This window comes from Rhincodon typus, chromosome 32, assembly GCF_021869965.1.
Source record: "Rhincodon typus isolate 14 chromosome 32, sRhiTyp1.1, whole genome shotgun sequence".
Classification (NCBI taxonomy): domain Eukaryota; kingdom Metazoa; phylum Chordata; class Chondrichthyes; order Orectolobiformes; family Rhincodontidae; genus Rhincodon; species Rhincodon typus.
The window spans coordinates 15,088,592-15,103,270 of record NC_063363.1 but is presented as its reverse complement, the minus strand read 5'-3'; positions in this window follow the sequence as shown (position 1 = coordinate 15,103,270).

Below are 14,679 nucleotides of genomic sequence, written 5' to 3'. Positions count from 1 at the left end.
ATGACCTAACAGGAATACAAAAGGAATAAGTATTTGAATTACCAGTTTCCACGAGTATTTTTTATGTCATTTGTATTTTATTACATGAGTTACATGATAAATGAATTTCTGATCAATGTGTTATGAAAGAAGACATGGTGAAATGTTATCAGGTTTACAAAGAGTTTTGCAGGTAAGCTTGAAGTCTGGTTGATAAATTGACAACAGTTTGAGAAATGGCACCAGGAATTAACAGTTCAAATTTTGCTGTGTAATAAGTAGGATGTTGATATAAATTACCCAGTTGTCTCGGTACCAAACTTGGGGAGACAGCTGCACAATGGGCTTTGGTTATTGAGCCACAGATAGTACACAACATCTTCACACAGAGGATTTCCTGTACGTGATGGCTTTTCACTTGGGTGTTTATTTTGGCTTGTGTATAGTTGAAGAATCATTGTTTGTAAGCATGAGACATCTGCAAAATATGTTTCATTGATGTGTGTAAGTCAGCAGCTGTGCTGAAATGTCAAGCCTGACCCTGGACTATCGCCATTCCACTATCACATAGTCAGTGTTTAATCCCCTCACTGCTCTGTTGTGCTGGTGGAAAAGATGTTACAATAGTTAAAGGCTTGGCTGATGGGATACTATGTCCAAAATCTGTGCAGGTTTACTATCCTAAGGACACACCAGATAGGAGTGCAGACTCTTAGAGGATTTATAGCAAAGCAAATGTAGATCTGGGTGAATGACAGCTTGGTACAGTAACTGCTCTGCCCAGGACCATAAGAAACTACAGAAGGTTGTGTGCACAGCCCAGACCATCACAGAAGCCAATCTCCCATCCGTGGACTCTATTTATACTTCTTGCTCCCGTGTTAAGGCTGCCAACATCATCAAAGACCCCTCCCCCCCCCCCATAATGCTATCTTCCAACCTTTTCGGTCAGGCAAAGATACAGAAACTTGAACACATGCACCAACAGGTTCAAGATCAGCTCTTCTCTGCCATTATTAGAGTGCTGAATGGACCCTCTAACTTCAAATAATGTTGATCTGGCTTTGCGCATCTCCTGTGCATTGTAACCTGTAAGCCTCGCTCTGTCTATGCACCCCATGATCTGTCTGTCCTTATTTGCTATAATCTGTCGCAAAACAAAGCTTTTCACTGTACTTGGGTACATGCGACTACAATATATACAAGCAAATCAAGATATTTTATCAACCTAAATATTAGGAAGACTAAATCCATTGGTGCCTGTTACAATATCTACACCATATAGCCACCAGTTTCATCCCTCTCCAAGACAACGGTCTGAACTGAAGGCTGTCTGTTGCAAACTTGGTGATGTAGTTCCTTGGCTCAAACACTAGTGCCAGTATATATGTTCTGAGCACTTCCTTATGTGTTAGCCCATGTAACATAGACTATGAAAACTGGGTTCTTGTTGAGGCAGATATTTTGAAGTTTATTAATATTAAATATTTACAACATTACAAGATCTTCAACTTACTACATGGTCTGGGTTTTACACTTACTGATGTTATGGTTACACAATATGGACTGTAGCACTTCACATTGATGCTGCAATCATTACATGCTACACTGTGCTGCAGAAGCTGAGGTGAGGACCTTTAGGCTGGAACATCACATGTCATGATGCTACCGCACTGTCTTAATAGTGCACTGCCTTTCTGGAATCTATGCAGTAATACAACATTTTGTGTCATACTTGACTCTGAGTTGAGTTTCCGACTTCAATTTCTCGCAATCACTAAGATAGCCTACTTTGACCTCAGCACCATTGCCTAACCCTGTCCCAGGTCAAGGTTGGTAAAACCCTCACTACATTCCTAACCTTTGTCAATTTAAAATCAACCAAAATACTGTTGCCTGCATCTTAACTTGCACCAAGTCCCATTCAGCAATACCCCTTGTTCTCTCTGGTGTACATGGCTCTCAGTCGAGCAATTTCTTTCCTTTAAAACTTGAATCTTTGCTGTCAAATCCCTCCATGGCTTCACCTGTCCCTGTTAGGTAACCTCCTTCAGTCCTACAATGGTCTAAAATATCTGCATTATCCAAATTCTTTCATCTTGAGCATCCCCAAAGTCAATTGCTTCAACATTAGTCATTATCCAAACAGTTGTGTTGGTCTTAAAAGCTCTGGAATCCCCATCTTTCACTTTTCTGTCTCTCTCTATCTCTTTCTTTAAGACTCTGCTAAGACTGGAAATGTTGACCAGAGATAATACAGTGTGGAGCTGGAGGAACACAGCAGGACAGGCAGCATCAGAGGAGCAGGAAAGTTGACGTTTCGGGTCGGGATTCTTCTTCAGAAATGGGGGAGGGGGAAGGGAGCTCTGAAATAAATAGAGAGAGGAGGGGTGGGGCTGGGGAAGGCAGGTGGAATGATGATAGGCGATTGCAGGTAGGCAGTGGTGGGGATTGGTAAGTGAAATGGGAGGGGCGGATAGGTGGGAGAGAAGATGGACAGGTTGTGTCAGGTCAAGGAGACGGGGATGAGAGGGAGGGTTGGTCATGGGATGAGGCCGGGGTTGGGAAGATTTTCTGCACTCACCTATCATCATCCCACCTACCTTCCCCAGCCCAACCCCTCCTCTCTCTATTTATTTCAGAGCACCCTTCCCCGTCCCCACTTCTGAAGAAGGGTTCTCACCCAAAACGTCAACTTTCCTGCTCCTCTGATGCTGCCTGGCCTGCTATGTTCCTCCAGCTCCACACTGTGTTATCTCTGACTCCAGCATCGGCTGTTCTTACTATCTCTCAATGTTGACCAGAATTTTGTTTATCTGGCTTAGTAACCCTTATGTAGTTCACCATCATATTTGATTTTATAATGCCCCGCGAGACCCCTTGGAACATTGGCAATGTTAATTGTGCTGCATAAATTTGAGTTGTTGGTGTGCATATCAAAAATTACCAATAGAATATTTAGTCATCTGGTGTGGGATCATTTAACACCTGTCCTGTGCGGTTGAATGTGAATGAAGGGAAAACAGGCTATTGAAAGGCCAGAATCCCAATTTCTGTCTGCTTCAGAATCTTTCCAGTCAATGTCACTTCAACACCAACACACACAGCAACCAGCAGTTAGCATCTCCCCAGCTCAGAGTCAGTATTGTTTCTAGATCAAATACACACTTTGGAATGTTCTTCCAAATATGTCCCAAAATATTCAAGTCAAACATTTGATGGGGATTTCAATGTTTTAGAAAATAAACAGTGATGGATAAATTAAGTAGCCCTGCAGTTTAACTGACAGCAAACTCATCAACCCCACTGCTCTCTCAGCAAAATTACTTGTCTTCTCATTGTTTCCTGTTTTTGCAGAAAAGGGGATTGAATTACACAATCTGATCTAAAAACACCAACCCTACAATCTCATGCAGAGAAATGGAATTTAACCATAAAGAAGTAGATTTGTTTTATATCCAAATTTGTTTTTTTAAAAGTTGTTAATTTTTTTTGAGATTTTTGATAGCTTTTGAGCATTAAATATATATTATGCAGCATGTTTAAGATTATCAATGATCCTCTGGGTACGCTTTCTGTATTTAAACAAAGCAGCCTGTACTGTACAATAACACCAAAGAACAATAGATGCTGGAAATCAGAAACGAAAACAGAACAGACTCCTTGCTTCCCACCCTACCAGCATTCACATCCAAAGGTAAAGTTCAATGAGGCTGGTATTCGTGTGGGGAAGGGGTAGAATCATAGAACTCCTATAATGCAGAAGGAGGCCATAAAGTCCACACTGACTCTCCAAAGAGCATCACAGACCTAGCCCCTCATCCTGTCCCATAACCCCGCATTTCCCACAGATAATCCACCCAGTCCACACATCCCTGGACACTACAGACAATTTAGCATGGCCAATCCACATAACCTGCACATCTTTGGACTGTGGGAAAAAGACCAGAGCACCCAGAGCAAATCTGTGCAGACACGGTGAGAATGTGCAAACTCCACACAGACAATTGCTCAAGGCTGGAATCAAACCCAGGTCCCTGGAGCTGCGAAGCTGCTAACCACTGAGCTACCGTGCTGCCCTCCTTTTTTTTAAAATGGACTATTATGACAGACTGAGGTAAAAGGGGACATGTCGACTCTGAAGGGTAACTAGCAAACAGGTGGAGTTCAGTGCTGATGGTGTCCACCATGAGTTGCGTTCCATGACATCATTTGCTATTCTCTAGACGCAAAAAATTAACTGAGAAAAGTGCTGGCACAATGCCCAGGGTGGGCAGAGTCAGTGTCAGTTTGATGGACGAAAGCTTGGCCACTACTTTATGTCAGCTCAAGGACATTGAAGGGGAAAGTCTATGAAGCATACATTTCCAAGTTCCAGCTATATTTAATTCGCAATCCTTTCATCATCCACGTGCAAAGCAGGAGTGAACCTGCTTAGGAAGCAAATCTGGTCAGAGGTAATTTGCACCATTCCATTGGTATTTGCAAATCCAACATTGCGATCTCACTGAGGCAGAAGTTAGCTGCAATAACTTAAAAAGAGATGAATGCTAATCAACAGCAACTCAGTACTATGAAAATTCCAAGGGTGCTGTGGGACGAGGAGAACATTGCTTCATCATGGATATGTAAACATTACAATGCACTTTACTCAATTCAGTCAGAGATAGTAAGAACTGCCGATGCTGGAGTCAGAGATAACACAGTGTGGAGCTGGAGGAACACAGCAGGCCAGGCAGCTTCAGAGGAGCAGGAAAGCTAACATTTCGGGTCGGGACCCTTCTTCAGAAGAAGGTTTCTGAAGAAGAGTCCCGACCCTAAACGCCAACTTTCCTGCTCCTCTGATGCTGCCTGACCTGCTGTGTTCCTCCAGCTCCACACTGTGCTTACTCAATACAATAATACTTTTCATGGTTGATGTGGGTCTGAGATGGGAAGGGTGTCAGAGTGCAGTAGGCAGTCCATTTTTGATGTAACATGTCCATCACTCAGCCAGTGCGGCACCTTCACCAAGTTGGTGCACATGCTTCCACAGGGCCACATTGGAATAGATGACAAGGCTGCTGAAGGTGTGGTTGTTATGATCGAACCGCTCTTGAGCAGGGCCCTCCAGTTTATTGTGGACTTAGTACATCCTTCATCTGGTTTTCTGTGCCATGCACAGTTGAGGACAACAAGGCAATCTGCTAGACGCTGAGGAGCAGGATGAACAGATCTGAGGAAGGGTCACCAAATCAGAAACATTAACTCTGATTTCACTTCACAGATGCTGCTAAACCTCCTGAGCCTTATCAGCAACTGCTGTTTTTGTTTCTGAATTACAGCATTCACAGTTCTTTTGGTTTTTATTTGGAAGAACAGGAACAGTGTTTGGAGGAGAGTTTGAGGACATTGGAAGGAAGGAAGCTCTCCTCGTGTTTGACAGAGCTTAGCTGTGTTGGATGCTAGAAGTCAAACAGGACCTGACTAACACCTGGTTCCAGTGGCTAGGAACTGAGGGCAACAAACCATCATAGACTGTGACATGGTTGTGGATTGTGAGACAAATGTTTGGTTTGAATTGTGGGGGCAAACTGTAGACTCCATTCATTTCGATTGTGTTTTCTTTTGTTGGCTGTAAATAAAAGCTCATCTCTGGAATGGTCCAATTGCTTGCCTGTATGTGATGTTCCCCTACTGGACAACGAGAAGCTGCAGGTCTCCAGTTAGCTCTGGGGGCAGACTAGCAGTGATGTAGACAAGTGTCTAATGGGATGAAGCTAAAGGAAGGTAAAAATGGTTGCTGTGGTGGTTACACAGCCTCAAGGGTGAATGATTGGGGATTTATAGGTGAGGGAATGTCAGCAATGCCAGGTATGTGTGTTTGGTGTGCCGTTACATTGCCAGTGACAGGCAAAGTGGATTGTCCACACTTGTCCAGGTGCACAACAACTTTTTAAGCAGGATCTAGGCACAGGGCGGCTAGTCTTACGTACAGATGTTCACTGAGAGCTACATACCCTTCAAGCTGTATAGGTGCATGAGTGCACAGTTGCTCCAATGTTCTGTCCATTGTGATCAGTGTACCAATGCAGATCACAACATTGACTTCTGGTTCCAGACGTTGCTGCTGTGCACAGACATCGAAGGTCCACATGGAAGAATAAGAGATTAGACAGAATGTTGACTGAGGAGCGAGTTTTCATGGGAATAGTGACTTGTAAGATGAGGCTAAAATCGGGCGTAAAGGATGCTTTAAAAGTAGGGCAGGTAGTTAGAGGTAAGTTTGATTAGATATGGTGGGAGATCTTACTGGGTTTGGAGGTAATAAACCCTCCAAAAAATCTCAATGCAACTGGCACTTTGCTAAAAGATGTGTAGGATTCAGCACACTGTGTTACATAGATCTAATTGGTTCTATAAAGTTTGTTTCAAACTAAACGTTTTTTTTTGTTAAACTTAAAAGATTAAGCAGTAACTGTGAGTATATTACTCCTACATTGCAATACTACTTCATTGCCTGTAAAGTGGTTTCGAAGACCCAGAGGTTGCGGCAGGTGCAATAAAAATGCAAATCTCTCCTTTTTCTTAAAGTACAAGAAGCAGAGCTTTCATTCCCCGTCATAATATTCCTTCTCAATCAGTAAATGTAGAATTAACTGAGCTATTAATTTCCCAATCACCAGCTCCACTTCTGTGTATAACAGCCCAAAACCAGATCGAAATTACAGAGCAGGTTTAATTTGAACATTCTTTCCCTTGAATCTGTGTACTGCTTGCAAAGTACTGAAGAAGCTTGACAACAAGTACTCCAGACAGCTGACAAGTTTGGAAAATTGATTCTAGGAGTGAGAGCCCAGTGCCATCAGGTGGAAGTACCCAGTTGTACTGTTTAATGCTGGCGTACAAATCTACAGTATCATGTGCCAGCAACAGAATCAAGTGCATGGCCCAGAGGATAATGTAATTATTTTTTGTACAAAGCTTGTTAATGTTTTCCTTGAATTACATCTGTTTCATGGGCACAACAACAGGTTCAGCCAGTATTTTCTGTCCCAATACATGAAATTATGAGACAGCCCAACTTGCGGCCTCATTGAGACCTGACAAAATAAGTGTGGCTGGCAGATGTTGAGTGTGAACCATGACTTTTATCGGAAACCTCAGAGTTGAAAATTTAAATGTTTTGAAAGAGCAAAGTAATCCCAATGGTGAAGTAATTCCTTTCATTGCATTACTCACTTTTCTCTCTTTGTTTTTCTGTCGATGTTTCCCAGTTCCACCTTGTTCCTCTGAACAGAGAATTCTGTGCTTTCTTACTTGAGCCACCCAAATGACGCATGAAGACTGAGTTAGAGAAGAAAGATATGGAATTACAATCTCAATGCTTACTCTTTGGTTTTTCCAAAGTCAGAAATTGATTTTGACACCGTGTGGTAGGTTTTAAATATTTGAATAATGTTAAGAACACAAAATAACATGGGTATACTCACCTTTGGCTATCAATGTACTCATGGTTTCAAGTCATAGACACTTTCATGTTAACTCTGGTCTTCTCTTCACAGATGCAGCCTGACCTGTTAAGTATTACATGCCTTGCTTTTATTTCAAATTTTCAATATCTAGGGTAATTTTGCTTTTGTAATTTGAGAGTATGGAACATCTTTAAAAACATCTTTCTTGTAAATGTGATCAGAGATAGTAGGAACTGCAGATGCTGGAGAATCCGAGACAACAAGGTGCAGGGCTGGATGAACACAGCAGGCCAAGCAGCATCATAGGAGCAGAGAGGCTGATGTTTCGGGCCTAGACCCTTCATCAGAAAAGGGGGAGGGGAAGGGGGTTCCGAAATAAATAGGGAGAGAGTGGGAGGCGGATAGAAGAGGGATAGAGGAGAGGATAGGTGGAGAGGAAACAAACAGGTCGAAGAGGCGGGCATGGAGCCAGTAAAGGTGAGTGTAGGTAGGGAGTTAGGAAGGGGATAGGTCAGTCCAGGGAGGACGGACAGGTCAAGGGGGCAGGATGAGGTTGGTCGGTAGGAGATGGAGGTGCGACTTGAGGTGGGAGGAGGGGATAGGTGGGAGGAAGAACAGGTTAGGGAGGCAGGGACGAGCTGGACTGGTTTTGGGATGCGGTAGGGGGAGGGGAGATTTTGAAACTTGTGAAATCCACATTGATACCATTGGGCTGCAGGGTTCCCAAGCGGAATATGAGTTGCTGTTCCTGCAACCTTCGGGTGGCATCGTTGTGGCACTGCAGGAGGCCCAGGATGGACATGTCGTCTGAGGAATGGGAGGGGGAGTTGAAATGGTTCGCGACTGGGAGGTGCAGTTGTTTATTGCGAACCGAACGTAGGTGTTCTGCAAAGCGGTCCCCGAGTCTCCGCTTGGTTTCCCCGATGTAGAGGAAGCCACACCGGGTACAGCGGATGCAGTATACCACATTGGCAGATGTGCAGGTGAACATCTGCTTGATGTGGAAAGTCTTCTTGGGGCCTGGGATGGGGGTGAGGGAGGAGGTATGGGGGCAGGTGTAGCACTTCCTGCGGTTGCAGGGAAAAGTGCCGGGTGTGGTGGAGCTGGAGGGGAGTGTGGAGCGGACAAGGGAGTCACGGAGAGAGTTGTCCCTCCGGAAAGCAGATAAGGGTGGGGAGGGAAAGATGTCTTTGGTGATGGGGTCGGATTGCAGATGGCGGAAGTGTCGGAGGATGATGCGTTGGATCCGGAGGTTGGTGGGGTGGTACGTGAGGACGAGGGGGATTATTTTTTGGTTCTTATTGCGTGGACGGGGTAAATGTATTCTTGTAAACGTATTCTTGCATAGATTGCACCCAAGTGACTTCTTAAACTCTGTGCAACCAAGTGCTGGACTCTTGATCAAAGTTTATGTTTCAATCAGATCTGTTCACCTTTTCATTCAAACAATTGCACCCCCAACAATCCAATATTCCCTGAGTGCTGCTGTGAAGTAACCACCTTGATTATGTGCCTGTATCTCTCTCCCTCTTAGGATCAAAATACTCTGATTCAGAGCCGAGCATCTTTCCATTGAGCTATAGTTGACATTCAGTTAGGTGGTCATATAACATAGAAAAGTACAGCACAGGCACAGACCTTTCAGCACACCATGTCTGTGCAAACCATGATGCCATTCTAAACTAATCTCACCTCCTGTACATGGTCTGAATCCCTCTAGTCCATGCCTGTTCATGTGTCTGTCTAAATGCCTCTTAAACATTGCTATCATCTCTGCTTCTACCACCTCCCCTGGCAGTGCATTCCAAGCACCTAAAACCCTCTGTGTAAAAAAACTTGCCTTGCACATCTCCTTTAGGCTATCCTCCTCTCTCCTTAGACCTATGGACTGTAGTATTTGACATTTCCACCCTGGGAAAAAAGACTCTGAGTATCTACTTTATCCATGCCGCTCATAATGTTATATACTTCTATCAGGTTAGCGTTCAGCCTTTAAGCAAAAACAATCCATGTTCGTTCAACTTCTCCTTATAGCTAATACACACCAATTCAGACAATATCCTGGAAAACCTCTTTTGCACCCTCTTCAAAGCCATCATATCCATCCGAGACTGTGGTGGCCAGAACTGCACACAATACTGCAAGTCTGGTCTGACTAAAGTCTTATATAGCTACAACATGACTTTCCAACTTTTATATTCAGTAGCCCAACCCATGGAGGCATGCATGCCGTATGCCAAATTTACCACCTTATCCACTTCTGTTGCCATTTTCAGAGACAAATGGACTTGCACTTTCAAGATCCTTCTGCTTATAAATGCTCCTAAGGTCCTGCCATTTACTATATACTTTCCTCTTGCATTTGACTTCCAAAATGCATCACCACACTCTCATCCTGATTAAACCCCATCTACCATTTCCCTGCCAAACTTTCCAACTGCTCCATATCCTGATGTATCCTTTGACAACCTTCTTCACTATTCAGAACTCCACAAACTTATTAATCAGACCACCTGCATTTTCATCCAAATCATTTATATATATTACAACAACAGAGGTCCCAGCTCTGATCTTGTGGAACACCACTGGTCACAGACCTCCAGTCAGAAAAACAACCTTCCACAACTACCTAAAAAACCAAAGAACTGCAGATGCTGGAAACCAGAAACAAAAACAGGAATTGCTGGAAAATCTCAGCAAGTCAGACAGCACCTGTGGAGAAAAAGCAGAGTTGATTTTTCGAAACCAATGACCCTTTTCAGAATGGTCAATGTGGGTGTTCCTTCAATGCAGTCTGAAATGTCTTCACAAGTCATTCAGTTCAACAGAAATTAGGAACAGGGTACAAATCCAGTCCTTGCCAACAATGCCTACATCCCACAAAGGAATAAAAGAAAGATGGAAGACTTATATTAAGTTGCAAGCTTATTTCCAGGTATAACAAAGTCTCTCACATTCACCTATATGAATCAGCTTGGCATTGCACAGCTCAGGTTGGTTTACCAACAGATCAAATGGTGGGTGGCATCATAACCACAAAGCATGCACTTGCTTGTCTGATGTTGACTTCTAGAACAACATAGATCAGTCAGAAAACTGGCTGAAACTTGAATAAATTTAAACAATCTAGAAACAATTTCAACTTGGCTCAGAGTAGCACAGTTTAAACTCAATAAAAGTATATGTAGGATGAGAATATGAACAGCATGTACAAGTAGAAATGGAAAGAATAGTGGAAAGCAACATGCAATATGCAATAAATCAGTTTTGATCCAAAACTTTGAATGCATCACATGAACGCATTAAAAAAAGGTACATCTTCAATTGCACTGTTAAAAGTCTGGGGGATAGACCATTAGCTTAATGCATTGATGGCCAAGCTAACAGCAAAAGTTAAGTATAAATTATATCTCAAATCAGTTATGATAGAAGTAAATTCGCAACAATGCACAAATCCCTGTTATCCCCACAGTGCAACACTCTATTGAAGAACATTGGTATTCTCCAATAATCCTTTAAACTGTTTTGACTGAAATGTTTTGCTAAATTTGTAAATTAGTCAAATGCTCTATACATTTACCCTCAGGATATCCTAGGACGTTAAATACCCAATAAAACTCATATCTATACAATTCCGCAACACACAGTGCTATAGATGAAGAAAGCCTGAATTTGCAACCAAAGTTCTCTTGTCATCAGATGTGCGACCCAGAATGAGTTTCTGTAAGATCCTGGAGAGGTCATGGTCTATTGGTATTATCACTAAACAATAAATCCAGACACCCAGGTAATGGTCTGAGGGCACCATCTCAGGTAGTGGAAGTCAAAATCAATCTTAAAAATCTGGAATTAAGAATTGAACAATGATCATAAACATGTTGTTGATTGTCAGAAAAACCCCATCTGATTCACTGATGTCCTTTAGGGAAGGAAACTGCCACCTTTACCTGGTCTGGCCTATGTGTGACTCCAGGCCTACAGCGATATGGTTGACTCTTACTTCCTTCTGGACAATTAGGGATGGTTAATAAATGCTGGCCTAGCCAACGATGCTCATATCACATGGATGAATAAAGGAAAGAGGCACAATCTCGAGAAAAACAGCATACAGACCCTTTCTCACAGTCAGGAGCATCTGCAAAACAGTAAGTCTGTTATCAACCCAACTACATTACAACATATTTATAAATTGCACCAAATAAACAGGAGTCAGTGATTTATATCACTGTCTTAAATCGAAACAGCAATTGTAAGAAATACTTCCACCATCACTTCAAACTCCAAAAGACAAGTGGTAAACGTTGTTAATCCTTTCCTCAAAATTGTTTTCAATAGAAAGATAATAACTCACTTCTTTAGAATTTGGAAAATCATTAAATGTGTTTCTTTGTTGATGCAGTCTACATTGATGCAGTGCTACCTTTTAATTAGAAACAGCATGATCCAATTAAACTTAAGAAATATATTGAAAAGGTGAGAGGATCAAAGAACCAGCCCTAATATAGGTCACAGTGAAAGATCCTGTGCCTGGCGTTGTTATTAGTGGAAATGCTTTCAAGTTGTAAGCCCATTTTCTTTAGCAAGGGAACGATTTGCTTATCTGAGCCTGTATTTTGTTCTGCTGTACTCAGCAAACTGTACATTTTTTAATCAGGATGACAGAGAGAAAATACAATGGGGCCAGGTAAATCACTAATTAAGTAAAAGTCAGTAATAAAGATTGGCATTCAAAACTGCAAATTCAAAATGAAAGGTCATCTGGATTAAGTTTCCCTGTTCATTTCTATTTTACAATCAGCAAGCTGGATCATGCATCTCCATCTAAAAATGGATTGGGTATATTTTAATATTTATTTTACATCATTTTATCTTCACTAATTGCTTCCTCCATGACATCATCTGGATGGTTGGTGATTTTCAGTCACTGGTTATTCAGATTTCACAAACAACAACAACCTGCCTATCCACTCTCACTCCTTTATGCAAGCATCTTAAGAAGCTGTTGTGGTGCAATGATAGTGTCCCTACCTCTGAGTTAGGAGGCCCTTGATCAAGTCATACCTGTTCCAGCGGGGTGTAATGTCATCTCTGAGCAGGTTAATTAGAAAATGTCTAAAATTGGAAATAGCATCATCTAAAATTCAATTAAAGGAGCATTAAGGAGGACAACTGTGCCACAGTCGTAGAATCTCTAACTCTGGGTTAAGAGGCCTGGGTTCAAGTTCCACCTGTTCCAGATACGTGTCGTAACATCCCTGAGCTGGTTGATTAGAAAATATCTTAAAAGAACATTAACAATCAGTAACATAGACTTTGTCTTTTTAGGATAACTTCAAGAACAAATCACTGGAAAACCAAGCATTTTATCTCCTGCACACATACTACCCAGAAACAGTGTACATACAAAATTATTTTTGTAGTATATGACCAGTTTGTGTAAGTGTAGTGGCCATCCAAGTGTTTTGCAAGGTTGTACGTGCATGATGACTGAAAGGGGCTAATTTGTGCACGGTCTGTGTGAGCACATTTGAATATGTTTCAGCCGAGGAAGCATTGCAGCAAAATACAGGATGTTAGAAATGGAAAAGGCCTCAACTCCAACACATCTGAGCACTTTGCAGGTCAACCATGACCACCTGCTTTCCCCAGTATCACTCAAGCAATTCTCTGCCCAGAAACACACCAATAAAACAATTGCAAAGTTTATTCGTAACATATTAAAAGGCATCTTACTCGTTTGACTCCAAGGTCAGAAAACTCCTACAGCACTGTTTATCAACCCAGCTTTTATTAATTGCTGGTTTTCATGCTGGTAAAGTCAAAGAGACAAATCAGCTGCTGTTAGCGTTTAATCCAAGTTGGAGCCTCCTTCACGTACTTTTATTGACCTCAACCTAGTTTAGGCCAAATTTTAATTTCACTCATGCTGATGTGGCCTAAAATGGTATGGGCAATATATAAATGTGTTGACAGATGCTTAATTATCCAGACTCAGAATTTATTAACACAATGATGTTTTTCATTGTCACCTCAGTAATCACATGAGTACCAGGCAGATAATTTTCAAATAATTTCACGTAAGTAGAGTCTTAGACAGAATTAATGTGCTTCATTATTAACCTTGATCAAAGTGTGAGATCTCTGTGTTTTATAAGTCTCAGGCTGATTTTGCTCCAATTCAAATAATTTCCTGCAGCAGCCTTTGTAAGTTTAAAAAAAGTTTCCTATCACACGCTTTCTCCAGAGATTTTTAATATGACATCATACACTTACAAAGGTTCGATGCAGATAAAAAAAAACAATACTATCATAAGTTATAATGAGTTCGGTCACTTTCATAGCAGACCTGCAGTTATTTGGCTGAACTGATGTTTTAGCTGGAGCAGAGGTCTTATAACAGTGGGATATTCTCAGTAAGCTGTGAGGCTTTTTTCAGTTGACTTGCCAGGAAGTCAGCTTTCAGGTAAACTTCCAGTTAGAATGGATTCATTCTCCCACTTTCAAGGTTTAGCTGTCTGACTTTGGCAGCATTCCGTTGCGATTGATTCAATGGCCTTTCAGATGCTATCTCTCAAGATGTATCTTTCTAGCCTCAACAGCTTCTGCACTTATTTCTAAATAAAGGTCACACCCATGGCTGTCTCAACCATGTGACCAATCATAGAGTTCAAAATCCTTCTTCCAAACCAGGTAGTAAGGGCCAATACACATGTGCTGTCTGGTGGCCATTCATCCTTTAAGAGACTGAGACAGCCAGGGTCTTCTTAATCAAATTGCCATTCAATTCAAATTACCCTTTGAAAGCTTCCATGAAAGGACATTAAGCTTTGATGTGCTTGCAGCCCAGGACAACAAGTTGGCTTTTACGTAATAGTCTTGTTCTATTTGCAGATTTACTTTGCCAAAAGGACTTGAGTTTCACTAGTGGCTGGCATTGCCCATATTTGCCTAATTTTCATCAATTATCTGGAACCAATATTGTGAAAAGTCACCTGATGAGTCGTCAACCAAGCCGCCTCGTGCTCCCACGAGGAGCTCGAACAGTTCATACACTTCACTAACACCTTCCACCCCAACCTTAAGTTTACCTGGACCATCTCTAACACCTCTCTCCCCTTCCTGGACCTCTCTGTCTCCATATCGGGCAACCACCTAGAAACCGATATTCATTTCAAGCCCACCGACTCCCACAGCTACCAAGAATACTCCTCCTCCCACCCACCTTCCTGCAAAAATGCTATCCCCT